The sequence below is a fragment of the Zootoca vivipara genome, chromosome 2 (assembly GCF_965207765.1).
Source record: "Zootoca vivipara chromosome 2, rZooViv2.hap1.1, whole genome shotgun sequence".
NCBI classification, from domain to species: domain Eukaryota; kingdom Metazoa; phylum Chordata; class Lepidosauria; order Squamata; family Lacertidae; genus Zootoca; species Zootoca vivipara.
This window is the reverse complement of record NC_142584.1, coordinates 67,968,727-67,981,659: the sequence shown is the minus strand read 5'-3', so window position 1 is coordinate 67,981,659 and position 12,933 is coordinate 67,968,727. Positions and strand designations below refer to the sequence as shown.

The following is a 12,933-nucleotide window of genomic DNA, read 5'->3' as shown; positions in this document are numbered from 1 at the left end:
CAATAGACCTAAAGAGAGAGTGAGATGAGGAAATGCATTTTATCGACCGGCTAAATCTCCATGCTGGGAAACTCTCGCCGTGAAATTATTTCCCTCCAGTTAGAAACAATCGCCAAGAGAATCAAAGCACTTACTGTGCGCCTGGCTCTCTGCCAATGGGGGTGCTGCAGAAGTTGCAGGACCAGATGCTTCCTGAAGGGGGTGCTGCTGCTGCTACAGCCCAGGCAGAAAGAACTATCTTCTTTTATTGCCCCATTCCACCAAGAGCAGAGCCACAAGACCACTAAGAGAAGTTTCCATTGTTACCTCGCTGGAGGCGGGACAGGATGTGCAAGTTCCGAGCATTTCCTCTGCCTAGAGGACATCATAGTTCTATTTACAGGCAGGTAGCCATGTTGGTCTGCCGTAGTTTGTCATTGGTATGAGCATTGGTATCTGAAGAAGTGTGCATGCACACGAAAGCTCATACCAATGACAAACTTAGTTGGTCTCTAAGGTGCTACTGGAAGGAATTGTTTTATTTTGTTTCCAGGACATCATGTTTTACTTTTTCTCCATGCTGGAGATGCAAATTCCCAAGAACAGATCCATTTTGGTTTGAGACAATAGTTTTCATGTTTATTTTTGTTAAAAACCCAAACAAACCAGCTAATGAGTGTGGGATGGAACACTGGGGCAGACAAGTCACAACAGTTCCTAGAGTGTCCACTAACAGGAACTTACCTGGAGGGACACCTGATTAAGTTCCTGTTCCTAAAGACATGCAAATGAGATGGACTAGCTGGGACAAAAGCCCCTGGCCAGCAGCCTTTCTCTCTCTTAGCCTTCTCTCCTTCGATGGGAACACATCTCCAGAGAATCTTCTGTTAGGATGGTTCTCCATCTTGGCCTGCAGCCAAGACAGAGACCAAATGGAGCCTTACTTTACCAAGTAGTCTCCACATGTATATAACTGTAACTTTTCTAAGCAAGCCTGCCTTTCTGAGATTTTGCTGTTAACTCAGGATGAAACTGTAAGTAAACTCTATACTACAGTGGAACCTCGGTTTATGAACACCTCGGTTTATGAATTTTCGGTTTATGAATGCCACGGACACATCTGGAACGGATTAATTCATTTTCCATTACTTTCAATGGGAAAGTTCACTTCAGTTTATGAACGCTTCAGTTTATGAACAGACTTCCGGAACCAATTACACCCATGCTTCAGTTTATGAACGCTTCAGTTTAAGTACTCCGCGGACCCGTCTGGAACGGATTAATCCACTTTCCATTACTTTCAATGGGAAAGTTCGCTTCAGTTTATGAACGCTTCAGTTTAAGTACTCCGCGGACTGTCTGGAACAGATTAATCCACTTTCCATTACTTTCAATGGGAAAGTTCACTTCAGTTTATGAACGCTTCAGTTTATGAACAGACTTCCGGAACCAATTGTGTTCATAAACCGAGGTACCACTGTATTTTATAAACACTGTGTTGTGTATTTCTTTTAAGAGGGTCAAAGGGGACTTTGCCGGGAAGTATAATATTGTACAGGTTTTAGCAAACCTGAGCGCACACGCTTTGCTGCGCACAAAAGGGGAATGTCACTCTGCTGGTATTGGAAGCTTGCTAACACAAGCTTGGATAGGATCTATCTAATAATATATCCTAATCCACATCCCAACATTCCCACAATGAGGGCCGGATTTGTAGTCACCCTCTTTCCTGACTAGTTGACAATTGAGTGAGAAGGAACCGCGTGGGTTGGGTCTGTATTCCAACCCTTTTTGGAACAGGGGGGCTTCTACCTTGGGGAACACAGTGCCCAGGCCACTTGGCAAGAGCATACAGATGACCAGTTTAAAAAGTGGTTGGTTACACATCATAGCAGGCTCCCAGTTTGGGCTAAATAATCTCACAAATTTGCATACTAGTGGGTACGAGACTGCATTTGTTGGCACAATTGATAGTTGTCATGTGGGTCGCTGATCGAATGCAGCAATCTGTAGCAGTGCAAGAGACTGTATGATAGCATTTGTCCATTATCTCCGCGGCAAGTGGCTGCTTTTAACTCTTGATCAAGCAGCTTGAATCTTTTTGCATGATTTACAGACATCAGCTGTGCCAGCTGTTGAATTGAATGTTTGGAGTGAGTGCTGTGCAGGGGAGTGTCCTAGTTTGATTGAGGAATTGCCAGAAAGTGGAAAGTTTTGATGGCTAGGATAAGAAGCAAGGAAAAGCACCCACCTTTCCCTCTCTTGTCAGTTGTTGCTAGAGCTCCCAGGTAGCAGGGGAATTCATTGCAAATCAAAAGAATATGGAATTCTTTTGAATTTTTTCCCCGCACATTTCCCTGCTTTTCACAGCTGTCAACGATGATAAACAGAAGGATTATATTGAGTGTTGTATAAAAAAAGGGGGGAGCCAGCACAAAACACACCATAGATTCCCCCCTCCCCCCCCCGACTTTCTGATAGTGCCCTAATGCATTAATTATGAGACCCAGGTATGTATAATTTAAGATGTGTTCAATCTCCACTTCTTTGGAGTGGAACTTTACTTTGCTGAGGTTTGGACTGGTTTTCCATCACATGCATTTGCAGCTCTATGTGTGATGAGATTATAGCAATTGCTTGTAACGTCATGATAGCGTGTAGGTGGCTATTTCGTCTCGTCATCCTGAGCTTGATGAGTAGCTCAAGATCAGGCATCCCCAAACTGCGGCCCTCCAGATGTTTTGGCCTACAACTCCCATGATCCCTAGCTAACAGGACCAGTGGTCGGGAAAGATGGGAATTGTAGTCCAAAACATCTGGAGGGCCGAAGTTTGGGGATGCCTGCTCAAGATGGCTGGGAAATTATCGATGTGTTTAATAAAGAAGAAGTTTGAGCTGAGAATGGCTCTCTTGTTTACACCCTGCTGGTCTGAAGTCTCTAATTTGTTTTCAGAACACATCCTTCATTTGATGGATCTGTGCACTGATATAGTTAGATCATATGTTTTTGCTTCAACACTGTCCCTGGATGCCAGATGAAGTCAAACATTTTCTTGAAGCTAATGGCAAATATTTTCCCTTTTCCATGTTTGTGGACTATGTTGCAAAGATACAGTCAGTGGTCCCACCTGTGGTTTTCCCCATCCAGTGAGGAAACTAGTTTGACTTAATTCCGCTATTGATGCGTCAAGGATATTTCATTAGTATTTCAGTAGAACCAGGAAAGAGGAGACTTTTTTCCTGATTGCTTACTTTAGAGAGAAAATGAATTTTAAGAGTAGCCCCAGACCCAGAGTATGAACCCAGCTTCTGCTACAGACATACATCACAACACATCAAATACCACAAGTAGATTCCCATGACAAAGAGATATGTCAGCCAAAAGGTCTTCTGTCCTTAATTTTGGATGAATTGAATTCATTGAATTAAATTTTCTATTTGATTTGGGTATCTGCAAACATGACATGAAGGCTGGCAACATCAACCTTGTCATGTGGGTTGCAGACGACCACAGTGCCTGGAGAGTCAGGTTGTGTATCCATAGCAGTGACCAGAGAAGGAATGACTGCTGGGAGGAGCACACAGAGAAGGAATGTCGTGTTGCACCTGAAGCAGCAAAACTGGATGTCTTCATCTGCCCCAGCTGCAACAAAACATGTCTCTCCCATATTGGTCTCCACAGCAAGTGCTGCAACCTTCCAACAGTTTGACTTCACCCCTGAAGGTGTACTCCATCATTGTCTCCTGATGCCAACAACTGAACAATTGATTTTATCATTTGCAAGTACAGTTTAGCTTTTAATGATGCTAAAATCAAAGCCTTCGAAATGCTGAAGGCACTGGCATTTTAGAACATTCAAATCTTCCATAACTTGATATTTCAGAACTTCAAACTGTGGCAGACTGAAGGTCAGCTTTTAGAGAAATGGAAACTTTCAAACTGAGTGTACAAACAAGTATGAGCTTATGAATTTAGCCTCCAAAATATGCATTAGTTTACTTTAGTTTACTTCATCTATTTCTGAAGATGTTTACCCATGATGTAAGAAAGTAAACTGTAAGAAGGTGGAAAGTATTTAACAATGTGACTAGCTTGTTTGCTGTAATATCTTATCGTCCTGGGTTGGAGACTAGACCCTGAAGTGACTTTTCTCTATCTTATCACTGTAGCCCATACAATTAGGCTGCGCTCTGTCCCCACAGAGAGAGAAAAGCTTACATGAGTAGAAGTAAGATTTAAACTCATCAGGCAGGGTCCCTTGCCTCTCAACCTAAGATTATTCACTGAGGCTATATGGACAAGCTATTGCTTAAGATCAGGTATCCCCAAACTTCGGCCCTCCAGATGTTTTGAACTACAACCCCCATCTTCCCTGATCACTGGTCCTGTTAGCTAGGGATCATGGGAGTTGTAGGCAAAACATCTGGAGGGCCAGTTTGAGGATGCCTGCCTAAGATGTTCAGCAATCATTTCTCAGCCTAAGACTGAACTCACTGAACTCACTTCCAGAATATTCATTCTGATTTGTTAGTGGGAAGGATAGGCAATGTCTTATCCAGTGCATTTTCCTGTCACTTTCCTTGCCACAAAATAATTCATAGGCAAGGGTGTGTGGATTTCCTCCCCGCCCCCAGTGGGTTTGCAAGAACACCAAATCCACCTTAATTGTGCAACCTGATTTTGCTGGTATGCCATAAAACCTTACCTGCAAATAGCAACAATCCGAAGGGGCCTGAGACTATATGGACCAGTTGTTGTTCAATGACAATTTCTCAGGACTTTTGCGGACTTTTCCTTTAGTAATAAGCCCCTGGGGAAATGCCCAATTGTTAGTGCACTTGTTTCGCACACAGATGCTCTGAGGTTCAATCCATGGCATTTCCTGCTAGGGCTTTGAAAGACACCTGTCTGAAACCCTGGAAGCCCACTGTCAGTTGTTGTAGGTCAGGGGTAGGGGGGATAGACTACAGCTCCCATCCAGTGGCGGAGCTTCATGCTCTGGCACTGGGGGGGGGGTGCCGCGGAGAGCTGGCGCGCATCCCAGGAGCACCATCTGCGGGGGCGTGGCTCCCAGCGGGGGCGGAGCTGCGATGGCCTCCTCTTCCTCCGCCAGTGCTCCCATCATCCTTGAGTGTTGGCAGTGCTTGCTGTTGCTGATGGAAGCTGAAGTCCAACAACATCTGGAGGGAAACTCTTGTGTAGACAGTACTGAGCATGCTTGTCATTAGCCACTTACTCACTGTAAGACAGTTTCCTATGTCCCCTGTTTCCTACATGAGACCCTGTTTCCTGTGCAGTCACACACACAGGCTCTGCATCCCTTCAGAGCCCACTCAAGGAGCATTCTGCAGCTGTGATCAGGGAGCTTGTGCTCTGAACTTCCTCCTGAGAGGAAAATCTCTCCCTCTCCCTCTCTCCTGCTTGTGCAAGTCTTGAAAATTGTGGGATGGCCACCCATTCAGATCTTTTCCAACTGTCAAGAGAACAGCTCAGGAATTTATTTATTTTTAACTATATTTTCACAGTGAGATTTAGAATTTAGTTTTTCTCCGTTAGGGAGCTCCCTTGTTCTTTTCTCCTGGATTCTTTGTGCGGTTTGGCTATAATTCATGGTTTTCCTGATTTGTTCCCCCTCCCCTTAGCTTTTCTGCATACTGATGGTGCAGCAGTCATCTGTTAAACAGCACTGTGGTCCCTACCACGGATGGGCACAATTGATTTTTGATTTGTCTTGGCAAGGAGCAGAACACGGATTCTTGCCCATGCTGTTTAAAATCCACTAAGCAGCGCATTGCAATCACTCCCCGAGGCTTACAGCATCATTTGGAGAAGGAAGTATTGGCAGGTGCTCCTGCCAACTGGCCCATTGAGCTCAGATCCTGTCTTTGGAGATGATTCTGTGCTCAATTGGTATTCCTCTGGCAGTGACCTCTGAGAGCTCCACCACATCGTTGGTTCCACCAATGGCTTGGAAGCACACCACTGCCACAGTTTTCATACAGTCTTTGAAGTACACCTGCCCTTTCTGTGCCTCCAGTTTCTCACCAAGAGAAGAAGAAGAAGAAGAAGAAGAAGAAGAAGAAGAAGAAGAAGAAGAAGAAGAAGAAGAAGAAGAAGAAGAAGAAGAAGAAGAAGAAACATGAGTCTAGCATGTCACCTCAGGTCCTTTTTTGGGAGCAGATATTTGCCTAATTGCTCAATCTGAGCCAGCCAGTCCTGGCTCAACCCTGGTTGCAGTGGCAACTTAACCAACCACACCACTGATGCTCCTTTTGGAACAGTGGCGTAGCATATGCCCGCGCTGCCCAGGGCATGGCAGGGAGTAGCAGTTCATTATGTTACCAGTTGGATGCCCAATAGAGTGTCAACACAGGTATATAAACCCCATCTAGTGCTTGGGCCCATGCCATTTGGGAAACTCTTTCCTTGTCTGTCATTCCATCCAGCCTGTCAGGATCTCCCTCTGCAATATGTAACAGAGCATTGTGGTAAAGGTAAAGGTAAAGGGACCTCTGACCATTAGGTCCAGTCGTGACAGACTCTGGGTTTGCGGCGCTCATCTCATGTTATTGGCTGAGGGAGCCGGCGTACAGCTTCCAGGTCATGTGGCCAACATGACAAAGCCGCTTCTGGCGAACCAGAGCAGCACACGGAAACACAGTTTACCTTTCTGCTTGGGGCGGTACCGATTTATCTACTTGCACTTTGACGTGCTTTCGAACTGCTAGGTTGGCAGGAGCTGGGACCGAGCAACGGGAGCTCACCCTGTCGCAGGGATTCGAACCACCGACCTTCTGATCGGCAAGCCCTAGACTCTGTGGCTTAACCCACAGCGTACAGCAAGAGATTTGTGAGCCCTTCACTGACTAGCGGCAGGTGGAGAAGACATGGAACATCTGCTATAATAAATAATAATAATAATAATTATTATTATAATTTATTTATTCATACCCCGCCCATCTGGCTGGGTTTTCCCAGCCACTCTGGGTGGCTTACAACCGAATATTAAAAACAGTACAGCATCAAACATTAAAAACTTCCCTAAACAGGGCCGCCTTCAGTTGTCTTCTAAAAGTAAAATAGTTACTTATTGCCTTGACATCTGCTGGGAGGGCGTTCCACAGGGCGGGTGCCACTACCGAGAAGACCCTCTGTCTGGTTCCCTGCAACTTGGCTTCTCTCAACGAGGGAACCGCCAGAAGGCTGCATCCCAAAGAAGAAAATAAAAGGATACAGTATTGTGGACAAGAGCCCACAATCCCTACCGGAGCTTGCAGCCCTTTTGTTTTAGTGGAATCATCACAGGGCGTCTGAAGTCAGCATAATCTAATCTTAAAACAATCAGGTGCAAGGATTTTGCTGTCCCTCCTCTGATGGCAGTGACACACAAATATATCAAATAGAATCATAGTATTCTATCACAGTAAGTTGTAGCTTATTAAAATAATTTCCCTCTCCTCCCATACATGGGCACACAACATGCACACACCCATACTTTCTGTGGAAGTGAGGTTCCTGAAAGTTAGTGAGAGAAGATGATAGTTTTTAGGTCCTTTATAGTGCCACTTGGGTTGGAGGAGTGGGGCTTATGTGCAATGGCTATTGTGGATCTGCAGTATACAGGTATTTAAGCTCATGGATGCAGCATCTGTTATTGGTTGCAACTTGATAAAGTTTGGTAAAGTTTGGCAAGTTTGGTAAAGACAAATGTATCTTTTCTGAGCAAGCCACATGAGAAAGCACTGTGTAGCAGGGGTAAGGAGGGACTGTCATTATTGGGAATCTGCTGTCACCTAGTGGGGGTTGCGCAGCACTGCAGATGACAATTCTGTGCCAAGCGCTATTCTACCCTGCCCTGTCCTGATTCTATAGATAGGCATTTGTGACACACCCAGCTGGAAATGAAATGCATGGATATTTGAAAAACAGGAACAGAGAAGTTAAGATAAACATGTGCTCCTGGATGTGTAAACAAATCACTCACAGAATATTAATAACCAAGAGGAGGGGAACACATTCACAGACAGCTATTGGATGCAGCAACGGTGGTGGTGGGTTGCAGGTGTAGATTTTTATTCCATATATGTATATGTAATCTTCCCATCCACCATGTAGATTACCATTTTATCATATGTGGTCTGCATATGTACATTGTACATTTTATTAGGTGGAAGGGATATTCATACAGGAGAAATGTTGGAGAGGGTGAATAGATACATCATGAGAAGCAAACAGATAATGTTAGTGGGATGAACCACTAACCAAAATGTTAGTGAAACATATGAAGGAAAAGAGAACTAGAGGGAAAAACAGGTCTACTGATAGAGGAAAAAGTAAAATATTTGGGGATATGGCTAACAGCAAGGAACTTAAATTTGTTTCACGGTAATTATGTTAAAACATGGAGAGAAATCAAGAACAAGTTGGAAATATGGGGAAGAATGAAACTTTATTAGGAAGGGTCTCAGTCATAAAAATAAATGTTCTGCCGAGGATGACTTTTTTTTATATTTCAGACAGCTCCAGTGATCGGTAATGCAGGATGCTTCAAGGAATGGCAAAGAAACATAATAAAAATTATCTGGCAAGGGAAGAAACCAAGAATAAAATATAAAATTTTAATTGATGCAAAAGAAAGAGGTGGCTTCTCCCTGCCAGACTTAAGACTATACTTAAGCATCCTGTCTTTGCTGGTTAAAGGAGCGGTTTTTATTGAAGAATACGCAGATTTTGGATCCTGAGGGACAGAAGAAATTTGGCTGGCATGCATATTTGTGGCATGGGAAAACTAGAATGCATAAGGTTTCACCAGTGCTTTCCTCCCCCCCTAAAAAGATGTTTAGGGGTACTCTCATTTTTCTACTCATATTGAAATGCTCAACAAGGCCAAACGTAGATTCACAAAATGTTTAGGGGTATGCATACCCCTGCACCACCCCAGAAAAAAGTGCTGGGTTTCACCAACCATATACAGTCGTACCTCGGGTTACGACCGCCTCGGTTTGCGAACAGTTCGGGTTACGAACTGCGCAACCCCGGAAGTGTTTTCACCGCGCGCGCGTGCGCAGAAGCGGGGCGCGCTCGCGCGATCTGCACATGCGCAAATTGCGAAAATCGCGCTTTGCGCATGCGCAAAATGGTGGCGCCCATCGCGTTCGGGTTACGAACTATTCAGGTTACGAACTGCGATCTGGAACGGATCGCGTTCGTAACCAGAGGTATTACTGTACAGTAATTAGTAAAAAAAATTATATAGAGTATGGGATAAATATAAAAAACTTGCTGGGGGAAAAACAGCAATGTGGCACTCACCAGTAGAAGCCATAGTGGTGGTGGGGGGGGAAGAATATGGACACGGACTGGGTAACACATAGGGAGTTGCTAATAGAGGTGGAAGGGGAGGTTAAACTAAAAAAGTTTGAAGAAATAGATAAGTGGAATATTAAGTTGGCTACAATATTGCCAATTAAATTAGATATTTAAGATGGAGAAAAAAATGTCTTTACAACTCAAACCTCCCAATTAGAATAATCAAAAGGTAATGTCTAAAATGTATAAATTATTATTAGAATGTGAAACAAAGGATGAAATGGTCAAATCGTCAATGATACATTGGGCAATGGATATAGGTTATAATCAATCAAGCTTTATTACGGTCATATACCAGCTATTAAAAATAAAGATGCTTTTCAAGGCTATGGGAGTTGTCATTTGGGGTGGATATAAGAGTCTATGAGTTTGAAGGGGCTATGTTTCCAGAGGGAGGGTCCAGCTGGCCTTTCCCCTGGTGCTGCTCAAAGTTCTCAGTTTCGTACCCGAGCGGAGGAACTACTTCCCACAGTCCAATACCGAGTTTGCTATTCCAATGGCTGTCTTGTTCTTGGGGGTGGGGGTGGGGGAGACTGGTCCTGCAGATCTGCGTGCAGAATCTGGCTACTGTCCGAGTTAACTTTTGCTCCTTTCCTAATAGTAGGGCCTTTAGTTTGGTCTTATGGTATCTGGGAGGTCGGCCAGGCTCTCCAGAATGGGGGCGATGGTATCTCTGTGTGCCTTATCGAACAGAGGGCATCTTAAAAAAAGATGTTCGGGGCTGCCTACTTCCCCCAATGGGCAGGAGCAGTCTCTGCTCGTATGGGATCTTTCCGAAGGAGCCTAACAGCACTGGCGAGGGCAATGGCGAGCTTTGGGCGAGCGTGAAGGCTCTTCTTGAGTTTCTGGATTCAAGGTAAAAGGGATACGCTGCCGGGGCAGCAACGTATTTCTCGTTTTCAGCTATATTGAAATCCGGGGACCTCATGCTGTCCAGCTGTTTCTCTGTGTCCACAATTTTTTGTCTGACCTCGGATCTCACTTGGTCTATGCCCATGGCCAATAGGGCTTGGGGTGAGAAGCCCAGTTTCCGGAGAGTGACCTGGACCTCAAACTGCCAGCCAGACTGAAATTGGTCTCGAAGAATCAGAGGGGCCAGACCTCGAGGGTGTGATTGTAGGGTCAGCCATTTATAAATTGAGGTAAGTCTGATACGAGCCTCAACCCTCATATGCCCTGTTTCTAATCTTACCCAGGCGTTCAAGACACACCTGGGAACCTGCAGTAGGGCTCTGAGAAATTTTGATTGGACTCTCTCAAGTAAGATGAAGGAAGGGGAAGGTGGGCCCAAGAAGGTCCCATAGGTGAGCTGGGACAATGTTTTGGCCTTGTATAGTTTTAAGGCCGCAGGGACGTAAAAGCCTCCTTTAGGTTGCAATATTGATATGGCAGCATGGGAAAGAATTTGGAAAGATTTAACATTTACAGCATGCTACACTTTAAAAGAAAACTACATGGTGATGTATAGATGGTATTTGACGCCTAGCAAGCTGGCAAAAATGTGTAAGTCTGAATCCAATATATGTTGGAAATGTAAAGAGAAAGAAGGAACCTTTTTCATATGTGGCGATCTTGTAAGGTTGCAGAAGCCTTCTGGGAAATGATTTATAATGAATTGGAAAAAAAATGTTTAAAATAACTTTTGTAAAAAAAACAACACCCCAGCTTTTCTTTTAGGTATACTTGGAGAAGAGGTGCCGAAAGACAAACAAAAAAACATGTATGCTACCACAGCTACCCAAATAATATATGCCCAAAACTGGAAAGAGGAGCTGACCCGTTTTCTGTACCCAGTGAGTGTTCAGCCTCCTCTTCTGGGGGGTTATGCTTCTTCAAAACAATCAGACCTAACTCTGGGGGTGCGGGAGCAGTGTTCATCTTTTGCCACCCAAGGTACTAGCACAGAGGACTTTTTTTTTAGCTGTTTAGGTTGATAATGAGAACTTTGACCCTACCCTCACATGTAATCTAGCTAGAATAATCCATGCCTTAGTAACCTCCCTTTTAGATTACTGCAAGGTGCTGTATGTGGGACTGCCTCTGAAAACTCTCCAGGAACTTCTGTTGGTGTGCAAAACAGGGTCTGTTCCTGTAACAGGACTGTGGTCTGATCCAGCAGGGGTCTACTTATGTTATTGCTTCCTGTGCAAAAAAATTGAGAACCAGTTCTCTCCTCCCCTGAATGTGCCCTCATGGATGTTATCCACATGGGCAAACGTGAGATGCAGGAAGAGGTGGCCTGCAAAACCCAAGGGCCAGAAAGAAGCCATGGAGCTCCAGCCACTAGCTGCTGTGCCATTGTTCCAGACAGCTCCATTCTGAATCAAATGACCCTACCAGGACCTGCTAAGACAGGCCTCTGCCATGGAAATCCTCTTCAGAAGCAAATCTCATAACACTAGAAGTCTGCTGGATCATGCCAATGGCTGATCTGGCGCAGCATCCTGTTCCCAGTGTGGCCAACAAAATGCCTGTAGGAAACTTGCAAGCAGGACCTGAGCACAAGAGCACTCTACTCCCCTGCTTTCCTGCAACATCACCCTTCCTGAGACAGGGTGCTTCAGCCACCAACTAAAGGTCATCACTGGGAGGGGTAAAATTGAATAGCCACCGGGATTGACAATCTGACTCTAATGTGGCAGGAGCTACTCGAAGGGACGTAGGTAGAACTTGTCCTAAGGCACTACTTCAATTCAGATTCTAAATCATCATTGGAAGGGACCCAGAGGGACATCTACTCCAGCCGCCTGCAATGCAGGAATCTCACCGAAATCCTACATGACAGGTGGCCATCCAACCTCTACTTAAAAGCCTCAGGAAGGGGAAACCACCACCTCTCATGTCTGTTGAACAGCTCCTACAGGATTTCCTGTTTTGCAACTTGAATGCAAGCTTGCTCCATCCTCCATGTGACAGACCTTTAGATATTTGAAGATAGCCATCATACAAAGGCCAAGCAGTTCCATCTCCATGGGAAGGAAAGTAGGGAATAGAAAAAAGAATGACAGCTAGCTGCCTGCTGCACTTTGGCTTGTGCTTCTCTGCAAGGATACACCTGGAGAGAACCTCACTAGGCAAAAAGGTCTTACAATGCCATGTAGAAGCCTTCTAGTGATGTTCCAGTAGCTCCCCCATTCAAGACACCACCAACTACTCACTTAAGGAGCTGAGGTATTCTGCCCTTTGCTGAAGTCCAAATTGCCTACTGCATCTGAAGCCAGCCTATTTGTGCTGGCTCCCTAAATAATGCATTAGGGATTCTACAGACAGCAACTGAATAAAGCTCTTGGCCATGCTCAGGGCCTAGTGAATCCTCTCCTGAAGTGCAGTGAACTGCACTACTGCAGCTCTAGCATTCGGTTTAATAACTCTTCAATGCACTTTACACTTGCTTGTATCTTTATTCAGGAGGAATGCTTTCTTACCAAAGCCACCAGAAGTGGAGAAACAGAACCAAGAGAGACAATCCAGAGAAAACAAGAGGTGAGAATAAAGCAAAGAAAGTGAAAAACCATCAGACAGAGCTGAGAATGTAGGAGAAACCACTACTGTATCCCATACTAGGAAGGAAATTGATGTGGCAG

The 12,933-nt window shown here is 44.7% G+C and overlaps 1 long non-coding RNA gene across 1 annotated transcript; it reads left to right on the top strand.

Annotated features, from left to right (window-relative positions):
* Positions 1-878: 878 nt before the first annotated feature.
* LOC148686903 (uncharacterized) lies at positions 879-12,810 on the top strand. Its single transcript, XR_015948209.1, has 2 exons — positions 879-1,013; positions 12,758-12,810. It is a non-coding gene; the product is annotated as an uncharacterized LOC148686903 (long non-coding RNA).
* The last annotated feature ends 123 nt before the right edge of the window (positions 12,811-12,933 follow it).